The following is a 10547-nucleotide window of genomic DNA, read 5'->3' on the forward strand; positions in this document are numbered from 1 at the left end:
AAATATGTGATACCTTAATCAATAAAGAAATTAAAAAAAAAAGATACCTAGGAATAAACTTAACAAGGGAGGTAAAAGACCTGTATGTGGAAAACTACAGAACACTGAAAAAAGGGACAGAGGAAGACATAAACAGATGGAACAACATACCATGTTCATGGATTGGTAGAATCAACATCATTAAAATGTTCATACTACTCAAAGTAATCTACAGATTCAATGCATTCCCGTTTTAACCAATGGCATATTTCACAGACCTAGAAAGAACTCTCCAAAAATTCATCTAGAATAAAAAAAAAAAAAAATAGCCACAGCAATCCTGAGAATGAAGAACAAAGTAGGTGGGATCTCAATACCATATTTCAAGCTGTATTACAAAGTCACTGTTCTCAAAACAGCCTGGTACTGGCACAGGAACAGACATATAGACCAATGGAATAGAATAGAGAATCCAGATATCGACCCAAACAACTATGCTCAATTAATATTTGACAAAGGAGGCATGAACGTACAATGGAATCAAAACAGTCTCTTCAATAAATGGTGTTGGGAAAATTGGACAGATACATGCAAAAAAATGAAACTAGACCACCAACTTACAACATACACAAAAATAAACTCAAAATGTATATAGGACTTGAACATAAGATGGAAAACCATAAAAATACTAGAGACAGAGATATCTCAGACATATGCCGAAACAATTTCTTCACTGATACTGCTCCTAGGGCAATGGAAACTAAAGAGAAAATAAATAGGACTACATCAAAATAAAAAGCTTTTTCACAGCAAAAGAAACCATCAACAAAACAGCAAGAAAGCCCACTGTATGGGAGAACATATTTGCAAATGTTATCACTGATAAAGGTTTAATCTCCTACATATACAGGGAAGTTATACAACTTAAAAAAAGGAAGATAAATGATTCAATAAAAAAAAAAATGAGCCAGAGACCTAAATAGAATCTTTACAAAAGAAGACAGAAGGAAGGCCAAGAGACACAGGAAAGCATGCTCAAAGTCACTAATTATCTGAGAGATGCAAATCAAAATGACAATGCAGTACCATCTCACACCTGTCAGAATGGCAGTCATCAACAAATCAACAAACGACAAGTGTTGGCGAGGATGCGGAGAAAAAGGAACCCTCGTGCACTGCTGGTGGGAATGCAGACTGGTGCAGCCACTGTGGAGAACAGTATGGAATTTCCTCAAAAAACTAAAAATGGATCTCCCTTTCGACCCAGTAATCCCACTTCTAGGAATATATCCCAAGAAACTAGAAACACCAGTCAGAAAGGATATATGCAACCCTATGTTCATCGCAGCACAATTCACCATAGCTAAATTCCCATCAGCATATGAATGGATTAGAAAACTATGGTACATCTACACAATGGAATACTACGCTGCTATAAAAAAGAAGGAATTCTTACCATTTGCAGCAGCATGGATGGACCTTGAGAGCATTATGTTAAGTGAAATAAGCCAGGCAATGAAAGTAAAATACCACATGATCTCGCTCATTTATGGAAAATAAAGAACATTATAACATGTTAAATAAAAAGATAGATACAGAAGCAGTAAAGCATCCAACAGACGGTCAAATTACAGCAGGAAGGCTGGGAAGTGTTGGGGAGGGAGGGAAATAGATCAACCAAAGTACTTGTATGCATGCATATAAGCACACTAATGGACACAAGACACTGGGGGGGGTGGGATGAGGGCATGCGACAGGTGGTAGGGGAGGCTGGGGGAAGGTCAATGGGGGGAAAAAGGAGATATATGTACTAATATATGTAATACTTTAACCAATAAAAAATATTTTTAAAAAAGACATGCCAAAGGTGGCTGTCCCAAAGAAATGTAAAGAAATTACTTTTTTTTTTTTTTTAAATCATTCTCTTCGTCAGGTGTTTGATCTCCTTGCAAACTTTTGGTCCCTGAATTTGAATCTGGAGCTTTACTCCATGAATAACATGATTGTTCTCTTGTAGTGCATTCCGAAACTCTCCTTCTGAAGAAAATTGAATCCAACCCGTTCCTCTGTGAAAGCCAGTCTCTTTGTCAAAAGGTACATTGCCCTTTTGTACATGGCCAAACTATGCAAAGTGTTCTCTCAGCTCCCTGGAGGTGGCAGTCCAGGGAATTTTTCTTTTAAAAATAACGGGCTGGCCCTGGCTTGTTTGGCTCAGTGGATAGAGCATTGGCCTGTGGACTGAAGGGTCCCAGGTTCGATTCTGGTCAAGGGCATATGCCTGGGTTGTAGGCTCCATCCCCAGTAGGGGGCGTGCAGGAGGCAGCCAATCAATGGATTATCTCTCATCATTGATGTTTCCATCTCTTTCCCCCTCTCCCTTCCTCTTTCTGAAATCAATAAAAATATATTTATTTTTAAAAAAGAAGTAACGGGCTGGTCAGTACTTGTCCACAGACCATATTTCCCCTCACTGCTGAAGCTGCCATCTTTAGATTAAAGGAAATCCCTAAAGGTCTATACCCATTAAACAATTCTCCATTTTCCTTTTCCCTTAGGTCCTGGCAACCACCATTCTACTTTATGTCTTTATAAATTTTCTGCTCTAGCTACATCATATAAGTGGAATAATACTAGATTTGTCTTTTGTGGCTGGCTTATTTTACTTATCATAATGTCCTTACGGTTCATCCATGTTGTAGCATGTGTAAGAACTTATTTTTAAAGGTTGAATATTTCATTGTACAGATTTGCCACATTTTGTTTGCCCATTCATCAGTGGACACTTAGGTTGTTCCCACCATTGGCTATTGTGAATAATGCTGCTATAAATATAGGTGTATAATGGTTTTCATTTTTTAAAGAATCACTCTATCATGTTGAAATTAGAAAGTAGATGTCAAGACTGAAAGTTAGAGACCAGTTAAGAGGCTGAATGAGTGATGATAGTGAGAGATGATGGCAGTAGTGGAGGAGGTAATAAGTCATCAAATTCCAATTAGATTTCAAAGATAATGCTGACAATTTGGGCTAACGTGGTGTGTACTTTTCTTGTGAGCTTTTTCTTCCTAGGCTAACTTCTGGTTTAGTGGGAATCACTTCTCTCAACTTCCTATGGAAGGTTAGAAAATGCTACTTCTGGAGAAATCTGGTTATTCATCTATAGTGATATTGACAAAAGTTCTAAGCAACCTTCAGTCATATCTCATCTGTCTAGAAGCCTGGGGGATTTTCAGGTTGCCTGAAAACCTGAACAAAATACCAAAAATGTTTCATCTTAACCATTTGGGGTGGAAAAGCCACGTAAGACACATTAGACCAGTGATGGGCAACCTTTTGAGCTTGGTGTGTCAAACTTCCCCAAAAAACTGAGCATAACTCGGGTAGTGTGTCACTTTGAGGAAAAAACATTATTTCGCAAATGTTTTATCCTCAGGAGCAGCAAATATTTCATCCTCGGCATGTGGCCACCTTAGCGGCCGCGTGTCATCAGAAATGGCTACGCGTGTCAGTGCTGACATGCTTGTCATAGGTTCGCCATCACTGCATTAGACTTTTCTCTGACTTTCTGAAGAGAAGACATTGAGAATATTTGACTTTTCAAAATTCTGAAAGAGCAACTTTAGCACTGACACATGTGTACTATAAACAATGTCTTTAAGGATACTAAGTGAATAGGGCCACTTTCTCCCACACTAAATGGTCCCAGAATTCTGTACTTTTTATATTTGTGGGCTTTCTTATTGGGGGTTTTCACTCCCCTTCTGTATTTAATGTGCCTGCCAACACAGTTTCCCTTCCCCATCCTAATCTGATCAGCACTGTGCCCTTCAGGTAGTAAGCACTTGATAAATCCTATCTAATAAAGAAGGAATATGCAAATTGACCATAACTCCGTGACAAAGATGGCAGTGCCCACAGCCAATAAGGAGGGAATATGCAAATTGAGGGTCACTCCATGACAAAGATGGAGGTGGTCAGGCCGGGACACTTGCATTGTCACCACGGCGATGACACAGGAGTTCCGTCTCGCCCCCCACCGCCCGCAGAGGGCCTGTGGGCAGTGTGCAGGCCCAGAGGCATGGAGCGGCTGGGTGGGTGGGCAGTGCTCGCAGGCATGGAGTGGCTGGTGGGCAGGGCGGGACTCCTGGCTTCATCACCAAGGCAATGAAGGCAGGCGTCCCACCCTGCCCCGGCAGCTCCAGGCCAGTGGGCAGCGCATGCAGGCACAGAGGGGCCAGTGGGCAGCATTCTCCGGGACAGTGGGCAGCATGCACAGGCATCCTGCCCCACCCAGGCCACTCGGGGCCTGTGGGCAATGCCCGCAGAGAGCCTCTGGGGGGGAGGTGGGCTGGCAGAGGGCAGCCTGTACTCCCCACATGGTGCCAGTGGCAGCCGTTAGTGTGCCAAGCAGAGCCTGTGGGCTGAGATGAAGTAGTGCCTGTAGGCCATCAGTGCCAAGAAGTGGCTGTGCAAGTCCCGCCTCCAGGCCCAGTAGTTGCGGGATCGCAGGGACAGTCACCATGGCAGGCCTGATTGATGTCCTCCTGGCCACGCCCATGGAGGTTTGCAGATCTGCACAGCCACAGGCCTCCAGTGCATGCATCCTCTCCTCCCCCCCTGGCATGTGAACATCCCTCAGCGCGCTGTCATCCATGCGCGCCTGCAACAGTCCCAGACCATGGTGCGCGCAAGTTCTCCCCTGCCCCTCCACCGCACTTCTATCAACCCCAGCATGCCTACATCCCCCACAGGATGTGCGCACATCCACTCTGGCATACTCACATCCTTTGGAGAGTGTCTGGGTGTTCTGGGTGCTGAGGGTGGGTGCCTGTGAGATGACAGAGAGGGCGGAGTGGTGATGCCCTGTTCCTGCGGAGGCCAGTGCAACGATGAGATCACCTCCATGAGGCTAATGCAGGTGCTGAGGTGGGAGCAGGTGTGGACAGACACACCTGGTGGGCAGGGACAGCCCTTGCTGAGGTGCCTTGGGTCAACATTCAAGATTGGGAACCCAGAGGAGGCTAGGAGTTCCATCCTCTCAGTGAAACGGTGGCATAGTTGGGGCAACTGCAGAGGAGGAATGTGCACTTTGGGTGCTGGCACCCATGAATGAAGGCTGCCCTGGCTGAGCTTTGCTCACTTGGAGCCTAGCACACTCCTGCCGGGCAGCGGGTGACAGGACGTGCTTTTCCGAGTTAATGAGAGAAAACATTGATTCGCCTGCTGCCCACAAAGATGCAATTGGAGTGGGGAGACATGAGGGGAGGGAGCGACGTTCCCTGTCTGGGGGTTCCAAATCCACTGTTGGTTCCTTTCACCGCTGACTAGAGATATACAGGGTGTCCCCCCTAAAATGTATACACACTTTGAATACCTACTAATTCCAATGGGTTTAAGCATGAAAAGAAAGAAACAACAATGGAGCTGTCATCTGTTAAAAATGCGGACAAAAAACGGCAGTCGAACATTTCCCGAGGGGGTCCCGGATTGGAGAGGGTGAAGGCTGGACTGAGGGCCCCCCTTTCTCCCCATGCACGAATTTCGTGAACTGGGCCTCTAGTACTTATATAATGAAAACAGCCAATCATGTTTACATATTATGTAAGAGAAAAGAAAACTGTTATAGAATGAGGGCCTTTTCAGTTTACAGCTTTGTGGTCGTTGTTTTGCCCCTCAGAGGCCTCTGGTTTTCTTCCCAGTTTTCACATATGTTCAGGGCAGACAAGTTTACCATATGACTCCACTCTATACAGTTGAGATATTAGGCCACTGGTGACTGGCAAGAAAGACCTGATTGGAGCATGCATGTTGATCCCAGGACAGACAAACCACAAAATGAGAAATCTCTTCCTGTCTCATCTATTGTGGTTATAGCCACACTGTAAAAAGATGTGCAATGTTTTGAAAGATCAACTGCATGGCATGTGTCTAAGGAAATTCAAAAGCACATTTTCTATGACAAAAGTAATATGTTATTTTCTTGCCAAAAAATGCACCCTGAAATTTAGAGTATTTGGATGGGATGACATTTAAACTAGAAGTTAATGTGAAAATTACAGAATCTTAGAGGATGAAGGGGCTCAGAGAGAGGAAAGAAACAGGAAGATAGTCAGGCATTGATGTGAAGCTAGAAAACACCCCTATTATTGCAATTTACATTGCATATTTCTTATGGAAACATTTCTTCGTAACTGAATTTAGTTTGCATATATAGCCCTTTGTCTGATGAGGAATACATGAGGAGAGATTTGGGATTGGTGCTGACTCTATTAATCACATCAATTTGGGGAGCCTAATTTAAGAGCATGAGAGCTAATTCTATGCCAATAAATGATAACAGCTAGTTTATATTGACTACTTACTACATGCCTTGCACTGTGCTAAGTACTGGAAGTATAATTAATTTAATCATGAATTGGTGAGGTAGGTGTTATTATTATCACAGATGAAAAAACTGGGGTTTCAGAAATGGCAGAGCTGGTATTTAAATCAAGGTTTGTTTCAGGTCAAACCTAGTTATTCTAACCACTATGAAATACTGCATGTAATAACAGGAGAATCCGTAATCCTGAGTCTTTGCTAAGTGCTTGGAACACTAGAACTGAATGGAATCAGAACGACACTATGTGTATCCTGGTGGTCTCTAAGGAACTTGGTTCCTATAAGAATACAGAGCCTCATAGTAGCCAATAGAGGACTTAGCATGGTCACAGCCACCAGCTAAGCCCTAGAAGAACTAAGAAATAATTATTTTTTTAAAACCCAAATAACAAGAGCAAAAAATCATGATTGTCAAAGAAAAAATCAATGGACCAGGCCACTGATTGTTGTACTCAGAAAGGAGACTGAAAAACTGGCAGGTGCTCTAGCATAACAAGCAGCAGTGAAAAGGCCACAGCCACCCACCTGCTAGGTCATCTAAGAGATGCTGAGGAGCTGTAAGATAAGGTATTAGTTTAAGGAATGTTTTTTCCCAGAGAAATAGGTTTACTATCTCTTCCCCACACCAGAATGTAAGCTTCTTAAACACAGTAGTCATGTCTCTTTTTTGTACATAAATGTATCCCCAGTGCTTAATACAGTGCTTGGCATGAAGGTGTTCAATAAATGTTTATTAAATTCAGCCATGCAAGAATGAATGAATGCCAGAGCCAAGTTTGCTATCTTGAACTGGCTCCACGATATCTTGAACTCAGATATCTCCAAGTTCTGCAGTCTTTTAAAAAAATATTTCTATTGATTTTTAGAGAAAGAGGAAGAAGAGGGAGAGAAAGAGAAGAAACATTGAAGAGAGTGTAATGTTGATTAGTTGCCTCCTGCACACCCCTGCTCCCTGGGTATTAAGTCCACAACCGGGCATGTGCCCTGACCTGGAATGGAACTGGCAACGTTTTGGTGCACAGAACGATGCCCAACCTACTGAGCCACACTGGCCAATGTAACTTTTGCCGTCTTAAAACATATAAATGAGTCTGAGCTCCCAGTGCTCTCTGTGGCACCCATTAGTGCTGTTCGCCAAATATTTTCAACTCACTGCATATTGACAGGATTACACTTTCCCACCCCTTTTAAAGTTAGGCATGGCTCTATGACTTGCTTTAGCCAATGAGTTGTGACCAGAAACTTAAGAATCTTACCATGCCTCTGCAATCATAGAAGCATGAAGATGGAGCCACCGCCAGCCTGGGACCCTGAGCTAGGACCAGATGTAGAAGAGCCAGCCAACCCACAGTGGACATAGGGCATATGGCAAGAGCAAGAAATCAACCTTGTTGTTTTAAGCCACTGAAAGTTTGGAGTTGTTATTTAGCCTGATTGAAGTGTCATCTAATTTGCGGGAAAGCTAATCTTTATGGTATTAGGTTCCCTCTGCCAGGAATTCCTGGGAGTCTTTAAGGCATCCCTATAATTTATAAATCTATTCTCATTGTCATTTATCCCATTTACATTTGGAAAACTGTTCCAACTTTCTCTGTCGGGTCACCTCTTGGATTAGGAGGTGAGGCCTTTGGGAGAAGCTTAAGTCATGAGAGTGATGCCTTTATGAATGTAATTAGTGCTTTTATAAAAGAGGCTCCAGAGAAATCCCAACTAGCCCCTTACACCATTTAAGGACACAGTGAGAATACCTGGCTATGAACCAGGAAGAACTCAACCATGCTGTCTCCTTGATCTTTGTAATTCAGCCTCTAGAACTCTAAGAAATCAATTTGTGTTGTTTATAAAGCTACCCAGTTTGTGATGTTTTGTGACAGCAGCACGAGTGGAGCAAGACAGAGAGGAATTACAGTGTAGAAAAAAATCATAAAGTTGTTTATGTATTATTGTTTTCTAGGCTCTTACTGGCCAGGTCTGTCTACAAATGTCCCCCATTGACTGGCTCTTTCTTTAGTTTCATCACTTACTGCCGTGTTGAAGAGCTAGTTATCCTAGCTGCCATGGAGGAAAGTGTCTTCAGCCATGTCCATGCTATCCAGAGTCCATCCCTGACCTTTTATTTCAAGGACCAAAGAGAGAAGGAAAGCTTTCCTTGCTTCCAGTGGAAATCACCATAATCTCTACAGACATGGTGCTCTGACCCCGAGGAAGCCCACTGTGTACCCTCTTCTGCAGGGAAATTTAGCTCTTCATTTTTCCAACTTTTTCATCTTAGAACAGAATCTGAATTAGAGCTTTACAAAACAAAATCCAATTGGAGTGATTTTTCCCAAAAGAAGAGAGCAATATTTCTCCAGCAATGAATTCTCAAAGCAAAAGTAAAAGCTGTTGATAGCTTTAAATAGCAGTCTGTCCTTGTTTTGGGTTAGTTTTGCTTTTGCTGTTTTCTTTTGTTTTTAATGGAGTTGCATTTATCTCTACACAATTTCTAGAGCTGCTTTTTCATGTAGTATTATACCTGATCACCCAATGTCCTGTGTACTAACGATCTGTTCCACAAATCTTATCTGGTGGCCTCTGTTTGAGTGTAGAATCTCAGAAAGGGTAATTGTATCTGCTACTACTTTATAAAGAGAGGGAGATTTACCTGGGGTTTAAGAGTTTGGCCTCTGGAGCCAGATCTCATGTCACAGAGTGAATGCTGTTTTCTATTAGTGTAATGCCTCTGGGATGACCTGCTGACATGTCTAGTTCTCTTTCTAGAGAGAGCTGAGCTGGATGGATTGCAAATATTCATTATCTTTAATGTCCAGAGGCAAAACTAAGTCCAGGGTTGAGTGTCAATCTAAACTGAGGAGGAGAGCTAAGACCAGTACCAAAGGTACATATCTGAGAAGTGAGGCCATGGGAAGGGAGCCAGGCAAGAGATGGAGAACTGCAGGGATCAAGAGCAGAAAAGTAGAATCCATAAAAGTTTGGGACATAGACCCTTGAGAAGACCAAGGAGCTGATACTTCTCATTAAGATGTAGTATTGGGACACAGGATCAGGCTGACCACCCTACACTCTCCATAAGTCCTTACATGAATTATTTCCCATCTCACCAACATACCGCTCCATTAACAAAGAAAAATATTACCATAGCCAGAATTTTCCAAAGCATGATCTGCAGAAAACATAATTTCTTGAAGAAGTTAGTAAGCATATTGTGAAAATAGTTTGGGAATTGTAGTATTGAAAAAAGTTTGAAATGTATTTTCTTACTGTACACCCTCTGAAATGATACTAATATGCAGGATCAATCCTCAGAAGGGAAGTAGAGGATGCAGCAGACCCCTGTACATACTTGAGAAGGGAACATTCTTTTAAGCATAATCTCTTTCTGCCATAGCTCTTTATATCTACAAAATACTTTAGGCTCATCATGATGAAAGAGGCCATGTAAGTTCAATACAGTTTTGTGGGTTTTTTGTTTTTGGGTTTTTTTTTTGTTTTTTTTTTTTTAGCAATAAAATATTAAACCTGAGGGATTTGTTGTTGTTTTTTTATTTAAATTCTTTATTGTTTAAAGTATTACATAAGTCTTCTTCCCCCCCTCCATTGACCACTCCTTGGCTTCCCCCACCCCCCAGCACATGTCCTCCCCCCCACCCCCACCCCCACCTTCCCTCATAGGTTAGACAGTCTGTTTGATGCTTCTATGACTCTGGTTCTATTTTTGTTCATCAGTTTATGTTGTTCATTATATTCCACAAATGAGTGAGATCATGTGATATTTATCAGTTCAATACAGTTTTATGTTGCAGATGGGTGTATCTAATGATAATATAAGGCAAGGAACATCAAAATGGGGACTTAAGAGGCTGCAAAAGACTGCTCCCAAAAAGGTGGTTGACAAGGTGGAATTGAGAGAAATCAACCATATTATCTTAGGGTTTATGAGAGCCAAGGAAGAGGAAGCTGGACAGGGTATAAATCAGATGAGAGAGAATTCTCCTCTGGGAGGGGAGCAAGGATAGTTTCCTGCAGGATCAGCCATTTCCAGAGTACTTGCTCTGTGCCAAGTATGGTGCTATATTCTTTTTTTTTTTTTTAGATTCCTTTCCATCCCTAGTTTCCTAGATTGTCAGAGTGCTCTTTTGGCATCTATTCACATTACATAATATTTTCATTTTTAGTTTCTTGATATG

Source organism: Eptesicus fuscus, chromosome 1 (genome assembly GCF_027574615.1).
Source record: "Eptesicus fuscus isolate TK198812 chromosome 1, DD_ASM_mEF_20220401, whole genome shotgun sequence".
NCBI classification, from domain to species: domain Eukaryota; kingdom Metazoa; phylum Chordata; class Mammalia; order Chiroptera; family Vespertilionidae; genus Eptesicus; species Eptesicus fuscus.